This window comes from Strix uralensis, chromosome Z (genome assembly GCF_047716275.1).
Source record: "Strix uralensis isolate ZFMK-TIS-50842 chromosome Z, bStrUra1, whole genome shotgun sequence".
NCBI lineage: Eukaryota > Metazoa > Chordata > Aves > Strigiformes > Strigidae > Strix > Strix uralensis.
Genome location: NC_134012.1, coordinates 71,099,929 through 71,112,764, shown reverse-complemented (window position 1 = coordinate 71,112,764; position 12,836 = coordinate 71,099,929). Strand labels below are relative to the sequence as shown.

At 39.2% G+C, this 12,836-nt stretch overlaps 1 protein-coding gene across 3 annotated transcripts in view; it reads right to left on the bottom strand.

Moving 5' to 3' along the window:
- Nucleotides 1–12,836, bottom strand: part of CDC42SE2 (CDC42 small effector 2) — a 93,833-nt gene that overhangs the window by 44,619 nt on the left and 36,378 nt on the right. The gene's annotated exons all lie outside the window — the stretch shown is intronic.

Here is a 12,836-nt window from a genome sequence, read left to right as displayed (position 1 = left end):
GGCTGAACTTGCTCGACTCAAGGTATTTTCCTTCTACTCACTCTACCCTCCTGCTTCATATACAGTTGACTTCAAAGCAGGAGATTACTTGTAGAGTTTGAAATGGTTTTCTTAAACCTCTAGAATTCCTCATGCGGAACAACTGAGGGTCCAGATTCCAACCATTCTTTTGCTAAAATAATGTTTATTGGTCAATCTCCAATGCAGTTTCTTTCAGTAAGACTGCAATAAAAATTCCTGTGAGACTTCACCCTGGCCATTTATCTTGCCATCTATCGTGAACTTTACTTGCAGACAAAGGGAGATAATGAGTATTCAGAAATTTTTACATGCATACTCCTTAATAATTCTATATACAACCACATCTTCATTCATAGAAATGTGTGCTTAACTATGCATTGTTATTTGTATGCCATTCCTCACCGTATGAAGTGGTTTGGAGACTCCATGGGATACATAAACTATACATATACACTCACATATATGTACATACATGCACATTCTGTGGCAGAGCAGACCCACTTAGCTACTGCCTTCACCAGTTCTCTACATGCCAAGCACATAAGCAATGAGGTCCCTCATTTACTACATACATGCCAAGTTACTGTACTGTGCAGCAACTACTATCCAGGTACTTTCCAGGGCTGTGGGCTACAATGCACACATGCAGAAATAGAGTAGCACCTTTCCCATACTAAATCCAAAGCCTCTGGGAAGCTTTCCCACTTCTTACTTTTTAGAGACTAACAGAGGCTCTTCAAGAAAGAAATGCATGCTGTAGTAACACCATTTAAATAGCAAAACCCCAGCAAAAGTACTTGTCTCTCCTAGCTTTGAAAAACCTACTGGTAATGTTTAAGTTTATATGCCTGTTTGTGGCATTTCTTGCCACAGATCTGATCTTCAAGATCAGAATAAGAAGGGGGGGGGGGGGGAGTGCTTTGCTAGCTTTTCCTATCATTAGCACCATATAGAGGAAAGCAATTTTATTAAACAGAACATCTTGAGGATAAGAAGAAACCTAAACAAAATACAAACCAACCAAACAAAAAGCCAACAAAAAACCCCAGCCAAAACCCCCAAAAAATCCTTCTACACAACCCTTCTTTTGTCAGACACTTCAAAAAAAGGTCTTAGTACAGTGCTAATACGACATCTTAGATTTTTTTCTACCTTAAAGATGATCATCTAAATCCCATGTCTGTGTCAAGAAACTGCAATAAAACATGGGAATTATCAACTAACAGTGTGAAATCCAAGAATGAAAATAACTTTAAAAGTCTTTAAGGAAGTTCTCACTTCATAATTAGGTAGCTTCACATCATTTTCTCAATTCTTCTGGTTACTGAAAGTTTGATCAACTTTAAATAGCAAGAGCTGGACTAACATAGAAAAGCTTGGTTAGAAAATACTGTTCTCTGCAGTCTCAGAATTGGTATGCTACACAATTCTTTTCTAAACTTGATTCAGTATGTAACAAAATTGTAACTAAAACATGGTTAACTCCTGTTAAGCATGTAACAATTGACATTTTTAGTCTGGTAAGTCTTATCTTGTACAGCTTATTTCTCCTTAAAACTTGTTTTTACTTATGAGGAAGTAGGCTCCAAGTTGCTCTGAAATGCACCAATAGTCCCCCAATGCTAGCTGCTCAGGGTTATGATAAATTGAGAAAGCAAGTACTCAGAGCATTTTGAAGTCTAGTATATTATAACCTGCCAGACCTGTAAATGGATGCGTTGCAGTGGGCTTCTTTTGCTGTGCCAGTGACCCAATATTCTGATTTGCCACTCCTGAAATTGACACTCATATTACAGCTTCCTCACAATCTCTTTCTGACAAAAATCCAGATTTAATGTATCAAATGCTTGTTCTCAAGGAGGGTTAACTTCCATACTGTTGTTACACTCATGTACAGAAGACATACATGGAAAGGGCAGGGAAATTCCTCTATCAATTAATCTCCTCGTTTGTTGACTGATATGCTACTCCAGCTCACTGTGGCGTTAAGCACCATGTTGAGCTGAAGTCCTGGGAACAAACCCAAAGGGCTGGTGGATGCTCCTGTGAGCCTGAAAGGCTCTTCCTGGTTACAGAATACTCAAGGGTTCAGAAGACTTCTACTCAGCCACTCTCAGCATGCAGGACTTGTGTCCTCCAGGGCAGAGTTCTCTGAAACTGTCTCCTCCCCTTAAATCAAAAACTGCTGAATGACAAACCCAAGCTTAGAAATCGTGAATAGTTGTCTCTGATAACATGTTCATTCTTAAAAATGTATTTTCGCTTGCATAGCCTGTATAGTTGCACATTTGCCTTTAATTTCATGGTTCTGCAATCAGTACCAAGCAGTTTTTCAATCTGTTGTCTTTTAATTAAAAAAACCCAATAGTGGGAGGACATATGTGCAAGTCTGGAAAAAACTGACAGTAACTGCACCTCTTAAAGGTCAAACAAAAGCTTAGCAGTACTTGTTAGAGCACTGGAATTTTATACACCCCCACTCTGCTAACAAATTATTTTCACAGTGGCCAGGTTAATATAAAAGACCAGCTATAAATCTGCTGCACCAAAATGGAAAGAAAAAGCAATTAAACGGAAGGCAAAAAGGCATATCAGCACTGTGATGTCAACACACTAGGACTTCTCTTACACTGCTAGTTAGTTGCTTGTTTAAAGAACAAGTTGGAACAGGAAAATTCTCCTGTTATTTTCAAAATTATTGGTTATAAAGAAAGAAAGAAAAAAGCACCATACTGACCTACAGCTACCAGTCAGGTAATTATATAGTACCAGCCCACTAGCAATCTCCTGAGAAAGTGTTCCTGACAAAGCCTGGACTGCCACCCCAAACCTAGCTGCGATTAATGAGATCCCCAAACTTGTGTGCAAATACTTCACAGCTAGCTCTTCGCTTTGTCACAGGATCAAGCTTTTAATACAGCGCTGTTCACAAGTGTTGCTGCATTGTCTCTGTAGACTTGCCAGATGAAGACTGAAGAACACAATTCAACAGGTCCATCACTTTGTTTTTGGTCTTCACACAGTTTATGGTGCTCAAAAGTGGCACACCACCATACAGCTCATGTTGAAAAGACAAAGCACTTACTCATTCTGAACTGGAAGGCTAATCAGACTGATGAATGGTGAAACACCTATTTGCTCTTTCCCATTTAAACTTTCTGAACTCTGAATGCAACTTAAATGCATATTATAAGAACACACAGGACTACCGTGCTGAACAGCTTCGTCACATTTTAAGGCTTTTATACCTTACGCACAACTTCATTTTCATCCCATTTATAGAAATTTTAATTAGCATGAACAAATGAAGATATTAAAAATGATACATTGTTTAAAATTTTAAAGTGAAAACCAGTAAGGTAATTTTCATGACTCTTGAAGTTTATTCCACAGTAGCTGATCTAATGCAAAAACCAAAACTACTGCTTATTGTTAAATACCACTCATAAAGGCAGTAAATGCAAACACAGCATTAATGGACAGTGGGAGTGGAGCACATTCTCTTAGTGTATCAGCAATTTTTCTTATTAAAGCAGTATTAACTTTTCTGAGAAACTAAACAGAGCAGGAAAGGAGGAAGAGTAAAAAAACTAAATCCATCTCTCCTCCAAGTTCTTCAAGTTCTTCTTACTGGCAAAAAGTAGATTCAAGAGCATTTACCTTAGCTCATCCAAACAGGAATATGCTGCATGCTGTGGAGGGTCAGTGAGATTAAAGCTAGTTATTAATTACAGAGCCTAAGAACAGTCCGCTGTTTTAAAATAACATCTATAAAGTGCCTTTCAAGGGTGAACTCTCTGTATCCTTTGACCGCATACTGTTCACTATGGCTTCAAACAGGAAGTGCAGTAACAACGCTCTTTGACAATTACTTGAAGCAAATAAAACCACAGGGAGAGAAGGAAAATGACTGCAGGTGTTAACATCTGAATTTAACTAGATTTGCTTCAAAGCTCAGACTATTTAAGGAGAAGGGTGGGTGTGCGGGGGTGTGTGTGTGTGTGTGTGTGTGAAAAAAAGAGAAGCATGCACAGTCATCACTAAGTATGCTGTGTGATGCACATACGTGCACAAAATCACAACCAGGACTACTACTAGTTTTTTAGTCTTGAGTACTTTGAGAAAAAGTTTACAATTATTCTTGATATGGAATTTTATGGATTCCGTAAAAGACACTTCTTTTTTTTTGCCTTAAAGGCTCTGAACAGCTATTTGTTTCAGTCCTGCAAGCTGTAAGTAGAAAACTGTCACTTTAGGGTGCATTTTTAAGACTTCTTTCAAATTTTTTACTTTAAATCTATTGTAGCCATATTATTTCCTCTTGCTGCTTAGCATATACAGTTAAGTGGCAGCAAGAAATGAGAGGGGGAGAGGGGGTATGTCCAAACCACCTGAGCAGTTGCACTGATGCGCACTTCCATACACACTTACAGCTGTAGCAACTGGAAGATGCTCTCCAGCTTTCAACAGAAGTAAGAAGTGTTTACTCCCTTGCCAGCCTCATTTTTTGAAATAAAACAATCTGTACAAGAAGCAATAACGGTTTTAAACAAACCTATGGGGAAAGCTGCCTTCATGCATGAATTTTGGATCAGAAACTTAATCTCACCAGTGCAGTGCACTTGCAGAAGCACTCTTCCTCTCTTCCCCCCTAGCAGAGCAAGCACTTCTATGGACTTTGGCATTGCTTTTAATGCACCAATTATCTTTTGCACTTTCAGATCCTGAGAAACCTGAGCTGCAAGTAACTCTTGCCAGACAAAGGACAACATTCATCATCGACATAGGCTGAATAAGGCTGAAATCCCTTTTTCACTTCCTCATAACTTTCCCGTATCTGTTCTGCCCCCACCCCCTGCCAAGCGCTTTAGGGTTTAGTTTCATGACATTGAAGAAGCTTCTTCAAAGTTTGACTTAGACTTTGTTGTGCGTTTTCAAACCCTGAATGCCTAAGTCCTGACTCTGTAAAAATCTATTTTATGCATGACTTTATGATACAGTTTTTAACATTATGACTAAAGCTACTTATAAGATTTTTATTATATGGTTTTATTTTGGGATTATTGGTCATTTGGAGTCAGGAGGCTTTTTGCCCCTATTTATACTGAAATGGTTTTCATTCATGTATTTCCTTAAGCAACTTAGGAATAGGTTGTATTTAAAATCAAGCTCAACACAAACTAATAAGCATGAACAACTATGTATTATGAGAGGGCTTTGTTTCTCAATTAAAGTTTCAAAGAATACTGAAAATGGTGGAATAGGATGAACATACTCTTACAGTTTACTTAGAGAAAGATGGTGTTTTTTTTTTAAATTCTTTGTCTTGTAATAGAATGGAATCTAGCTTTAGGAACAATCTCATCTTTCACTGGAACCAACATACCTCCAGTTTGTGTTTTCAGTTTGTAGGATGCCACCACAAGTTTCCCATCTGAGATAATACATGGGAAGGCAGCAAAAGATACAGGAAGGAAACCACAGCAAGTCCGTAAGGAGAAATACTAGGCTTTTCCTATCAGATCACTACGGCATGAGAGGGAGCTGTAGAGCAGGTGAAGGCCGGAAAGCTCGCCATTCAGTAACATAGTGTGACAGTAATCACGTTGTTTACGAGTGCCAGCTAGGAGCTTAAAGCGAAGAACCTTTAAACATCTTTAAAACATCTTGATAGTGTGAAGCTCAAACATTTATCATTGGCAAGTGCCCTGACTTTTTTTTTTTTTCTTTTTTACACCCCCACCTGCAATTGCCTGAGTTTTACTCTCTAGCTATTCTGTTAAATTTAATTATTTCAGCTAAGTAGCTCAGCCCTTGAAAGATCCTTATTACTCTGTGCCCAAAACCAACAAAGGAAACAGGCAGTATTACGCGGGCTCCCTTAAAACTCCCCATGTCCAGTTTGAAACATAAAAATCACAGTTTTACAGGACTAAATCAAGTTTAACAGACAATACTGTGTTAGTGACTGAGCAGTGCAGGTAAGCTTTTCCCCAGCCCTGGCATTTTCAAAGCTTCCTGTGTCTTCAGTTAATAATTGCTTTCAAAATACATGTCAATGCAGTTTTCCTAAACAGCTGATACATAGCTCATACTATTTCCCACACATACATGCAGACAGGAACCTACTTCTCTAAAAACCACAGCACAGAACATCTAATAGTTCTGCACTATGAAAATAAAGATTAAGAGAAAACTAATGGCCCAATTTATTTACTAAATAACAGGAAGACAAACCAAAGACTGAATAAGTATGTTTTGTCCTACCTAAGCATATTCTAGGCATAATATATTTTGCCCTACCTACAAAAACCAGTCAGTTAAGAACACGTGATAAGCCTTTGAGAGTGCACTCCTATGGTTTAGGAAATCTGATTTCATATTGTCTGCTCATTAACATTAAAAAAAATAAATAAATCATGTTAGTCAAAGTTGTAATTGCCCAATAACATCATCTTAAGTGGCAAGCCCTATTGAAGGTAACAAAAATGAACACTTTTTTCTAGCTGGTCTCCTTGTTAATTCTAACAGGTAATACCAGTCAGAAATTAAAAACAAACAAGGCAAACTAGTGCTCTAAGGCAGGCTCTGAACAGGGTACCATTTCCATAAAGAATGCAAAGAAAAAAAACCCAAGCCTGTCCCTGAAGAGCTCCCTGTTTTTTTTAAAGTAATGACGGGAATTGTTCAACATTGGCATCCAGAGAGTCCATCATTTTAACAACCGTGTAGCATTAAAATGAATGGAATAGTCTATGGGGAAAAAAATACCCATGACAAACTATGTGACAAGATGTTCAATGGACCCCTATTTGGTTTTTAGTATGACAAAAGGTAAAAAACACTATTCACAGCACTTATAATATTCCTTTTTCCACAGAAAAGTAATATACCAAAGCAATTTCCAAGAAAGATTTAGGATAGAGGAAAGGTGTAAGTGAGAAGGGGAGAAAATGTCATTAAAACCATCAGGTCACAGGGGCAAACTCTTACCAGTACATTGTTTCATGTCAAAAAAAATCAACATGGCATACTGCTATTACAGCTTTTAACTTACTATTGTAAGATAGACAGCCTTGCAACAGAAGTCTGCCATTGTATTTAAACACACTTTAATGTACCTCAGGAGGTTATTACTGTCACCTCCCACTCAAGTACAAAACAATTATGAGACCAATTACAGTAAGCAAAGCAGCATCATGTTTTGTGAGGCTGGATGAATTTTTACTCAGTCAACCAGTAGCACTAGCTGGGGTGCACATTTGTCTGTTTGAAAAGCCAGAGTAATCACCTCTGTTCAAGCCTTCCTTGGCACATGGTGATGAGATGTTTCAAACAGGAAGTGTGCATCAGCTCAAGCACCATGCTTCTGCTTTAGCTTTCAGTTCTGTAGCTTGCAAGCAACAAAACAGCAATACTTTTCTGTTCAAAGTGCAACAGAACAGCATGTTTTTCACCTGCTAGCATTTAAGACCCATTTCTTTATTCCCTAGCCCTTTTATCATTTCTCTATTATTAGCTGCTTAAATGACTTGAACACTGCTTGTGCACCTACATGTATGCACATGGGAGATTGCTTAAAGAAACTTAAAAAATAAGACAAATCACATTTTCAAAGATACTTGGATCACTCTAGAATAGAAGTGGAATTTAGGATGCTTGAAGTATGTACTTACAGAAGTTATAGGTAGATACCTATTAGTTCATGCAGTCCATCTTCTCAGGTCTACCAGTTCGCAGGTAGCAGTACATTGTACTATGCAGTCTACTGTACTTTCAGTGCTCCCATTAATTCTCCTGAATGACCACTCTGTGGCTTAATACAGTTCACATCTGCTGGCTTCAACTTCTACCACCTTTAGTGGTTGCTCATTTAAACAGCCCTTACACAACAACCACACATATGCAAGTCTGAATTAGGCTATGACTGGTCTGGAGTGGTGTCAGTTTTTCCTGACTAGACACTTCAAAGCAGTATATTAAAATTTTTGGTTTATTTCACAGGAAATCCATCTTCAGACAGAAAAAGGTGCAGAAATACAAGCAATACCACCCAATTTAGTCAGGAAAAGCAGGATGTTACTGGAGCATATAGCAGGGCAGGAAAGCACAGAAGCTTTAAAACTGGTGAGAGGTGGCAAGTGCTAACTGGGCCTCTTAACATTCCACTCTAAAGATAAACATAAACATGGGGAGCTGCACCAGCAGACTGACAAAGCAAGTCTCAAAAAATACGCTCTAATCAGAAATATGCATACATGTAAAAATGCTTACCATAGCTGCTTGCGCTTTTACACCAGAGCAGGGGGTAGGAAGCAGATAAATTGCCTGGCATTTTCATCTTCTCCCATCAATAGCCAGAGATCTGCTAGCACAGTACTGTGTAATACACAGCACGAAGTGACTCTCAGACAGGAGGGTCAAGTATCATCTTTATCTATCAGCATAGAGCAAGAGATGTTCTCTGCCTCCAGACATTTCTCAAGTCACAAGGGAAAGGAAAACCTAAACATAACTGTAGCAACAAAGAAGTTGGGTTCATGTATCATAATTTAAATATGCCATAATGCAGAAGAGTGTCCTAATTCTGTAATCCTTAAACAATTGCAAAGAAAACAATGAATTGAAATACAACAACTACGTAAGAAGTATGCACAGAGAGATTCTAGACTTCCACAGCACAGATAACCCCTCTTACCCACTTCCACACATAGGAAGCCTACCAAATACCATGGAAGTGTCCATATGAAGCCACACACACAACCTATAATTCAGTAAATGCAGCAATCACAAAGTGTTTTATTCCTATGGCTAAGGCTATCATGGAAGTGAGGCTGTCATACACCAAGTATGAAAATAACCAGAAATCTAAAAACCTTTACAGACCTCACACAGCTAGTCTGCATTAAGGAGAACAACTACAAACTGAAAAAAAGTTTCTAGGATCAGCTGGTAAAGAAAAATTTCATACATTAGAGTGCAGTCAGTATGAAATAACATTTTGCAGGTCAACAGCACCTTTTTTTTTTTTCCTGAAAGGAATGCTTATTTTTAAAAGCAGAATGAGATTTAGAGAGGGGAGAAAAATGAAGGAAAACTCTTCAGGAGATTTTTTTATTTCTACAGTTATTCAGACTAAGCCATTACACATGCACACACAGACATAGCTCATTAATAACAATAACAGCAGTACCTATACAGGGTTTTTTCATAGAGGAAATCCTATAATTCAGTACCCTATTTTGGGACCACCTTCAAATTAAGAGGAATTACTGCTCTTTCCTTCTCCAAGTTGACAGTCATTGTGAATGATCCTTAATATTCAGTTGAATTTGAGAATTTACTCTTTGGAAGAAATACTTGACCACAGAGAGCTCTTGTATGTGTTTTGCAAAACACTGATAAAATATTTATCTCCACAATCAAAGGCAAGGGTATGAAAAATGTAACTGCAAACAAAATCTTGAAAATCCACATTGATTTTCATTTTGTGATAGATATTTGCTTATTAATTTTTTGGTTGGAGGTGAAGATCAAGTTTGTTGTTTGGCAGGTCTGTGACAGATGTACCCACTCTGAATGTACAGTGCTTCGGTTCAGGCATCACTGACAGGGAGGTCTGACTGAAGTCAGCCTCACTGTGCAAACCATGAGAACTGTGCTAGGCTGTATCTTCACAGGAACTAAGGAATCTAGGTCATGTCTTATCAGGAGCTAACAGTATCAGTCTGAGCTTGGACTAGACAAAACTAAAATCACTACAGCTGCACACCTGCAGTCAAACCAAAGTAGGGTTTGACTACAAGTCAATGACTTTACGCTATAAACATCTGTAGCTCCTCTGAGCCCACTGAGGTCTCCGGTACAGCAGCAGGCTGCATGGCAGTGATCTCCCTCTTGAGCAGGGCCACCTCTCAAGATTACTCCTCAAGGTTGACACACCCCTTACCCAGCATTTAGTATCTATAATGAGGTAAATGGTATTTTACATTAGGCCTAAAAGTATCAGATAATCATAGAGTATTTTGAGTTGGAAGGAACCCATAAGGATCATCAAGTCCAACTCCCTGCTCCTCTCAGGACTACCTAAAACTGAACTGTATAACTAAGAGCATCATCCCGACATTCCTTGAACTCTGCCAGCTTGGTGCCATGACTACTCCCTGGGGAGCCTGTTCCAGTGGCCGACCACCCTCTCAGTGAAAAACTTCTTCCTAATGTCTGATCTGAACTTCCCCTGATGCAGCTTCATTCCATTTCCTCATGTCCTATCGCTGGTCACCAGAGAGAGGAGATCAACCCTTCCCCCTTTGCTGCCCCCCTTGAGGAAGCTGTAGACTGCCATGAGGTCACCCCTCAACCTTCTCTTCTCCAGGGCGACAAACCAAGTGACCTCAGCTGCTCCTCATAAGTCTTGCCCTCGAGACCTTTCATGATCTTGGTCGCCCTCCTCTGGACACACTCTAATAGTCTGATGTCCTTATGTTGAGGTGCCCACAACTGCACACAGTACTCGAGGAGGGGCCGCACCAGTGCAATGTAGAGTGGGACAATCACCTCCCTCAACTGTCTGGCTATGCTGTGCTTGCTGCATCCTAGGACACAGTTGGCCTTTTTGGCTGCCAGGATACACTGTTGACTCATATTCAACTTGCCATCAACACAAACCCCCAAATCTCTTTCCAGCCTCTCATCCCCCAATTGTATGTATAACCAGGATTACCTTGTCTCAGGTGCAGAATCCAGTACTCGCTCTTGTTAAATTTTATGGTTTTGGTGACTTTCCAGCTCTCCAGTCTATCCAGATTTCTCTGTGAGGCCTCACTACCCTCAAGGGAGTCCCCAGCTTCTCCTAATTTAGTATCATTGGCAATCTCACTTAATGTATATTCAACTCCTGTATCCAGATAATTTATTAAAGAGCCCTGGTGAACTCCACTGATGACTGGCTGCCAGCCTGATGTTACCCCATTTACTATAACTCTTTGAGCCTGACTCATCAGCCAGTTGGTCACCCAACATATTATGGACTTGTCTAGCTGTGTGCTGGACATTTTGTCCAGAAGGATACTATGAGAGACAGTATCAAAAGCTTTCCTAAAATCCAAAAACCCACATCTACTGGCATCCCTTGTTCAGCTAGATAGGTGACCTTGTCATAAAAGGAAATTAAGTTCGTTAAGTGGGACTTCCCTTTTGTAACCCATGCTGGCTATCACCATTGTCTCTCATTTTTCAGTAACTGCCAGAATAATGTTCAGTGTAAAGTGTAAAGCCACTGTAAATCTCAAATGGTTCGGATTTCCTATGAAACACCCATGTATAGAGCAGCATATGGTTTACCGGCATTGATAGGTATCCAGTGAATGGAAAAACCTAGAATAAAGGTGTGTCAAGGCTATGCGTTATTTTTTCAACAAGTTTTAAAATAAGTTACTCATGCCTGTAAAAATTAAACAGGTTCATTTCAGCTCCCCAAACTGAAAGCTGCTGACAAAACCATAAGCAACTTGCATTGGTTTTCTACTAAATATGAAAGAAACTTTGTTTCTCGAGTCTTAGTGGGTCACTATAAGGAAGTAAATAGGCAATGTAAAAAGTGTACTCTGATACCAAGTAACCACAGGATGACACTATTTGAACTCCACAGGGAACTTCTAGTTATGTTAACTACAGCTATTCAAAATTACATTTTCATAAAATTGACAGAAAATACTCATACAGAATGAAGTTAGAAATGTTATTTCCATACATCCTTATAAAAAAAAAAAAAAACAGGCGTATCACAGATAGGATATGATTTTTCTGGATGCAAATTCAGTCTGCCAACAATTTAAAGAGCTTTCACTAATAAACTGCAGAGATTATCCTATGTCATGAACTACCCAATGTTATCCAAAGGCCTACTGGCAGAATGTGTTTAAAAATGCTTCACAACATCAACAACGGCTCTTGTAAATTCTGAGTTTCAAAAAAACCCCTTCAATTTCCAAAAACATAAACAAACCACTCCGGTGGAATGGATTGTGATAAATACAAACATTCCTCAAACTAAAGACCTTTCTGTTCTTTGTGATTCAAGGGAAATACTTTCTATGTATTACACTAAGATGCAAGAGAGGACTGAGACAGTACACCTGGCCGCTTCTGTTTTGTTCCTCAGCATGCAGGCAGACAAACTTTTGAGGATACATCTGGATTCAACGGGTGGTCTCTTCCTGCTCTCAAGATACCCACCTTCTCAATTGTGTCTTTTTCACCATTAGATTGATAGTTTTCTGTGAAATAGAAGTGTCTGGTTTGTTTAAGACTTGAGCTATGTGACAGCAGGGATAACAACCAGATGAGCAAGTAAACTGGCAAGATCTGGAGCAGCTTCTTGGCAGAAGGCACAGGAGGGACGGTGGGAGCAGCCATTGGGTATCCAGCCTGCTGCAGGCAGACCAGCCTTCCCCAGGGGGCAAGTCCTGGGTCAGAGACCCCCACCCATAGGGCATCACTGATGTTACACACATTTTCAAGTACCCTCCAGTGCAAATAGCTGACAACTTCTTTCAAAAATGTTGATGAATACTTGGATTACTAAACATATTCTTTTTCCAACATACTCTTTTTCTCCTGAGTAAGAATACTTGATTCACCTGCACCACACTTACTCAATTTATTCTGACTACAAAAGTGTTTCAGTCAGTTGGCTTTGATGTACTCATGCATCTGCTGTTCTCTTCCTTAAAAATGCTTTTCATTTGTTCTTAAGCATGTTTTGCATGAGAAACTCCCTTCCTATTCTTTTCCCAATATATTCTAGACTAAGC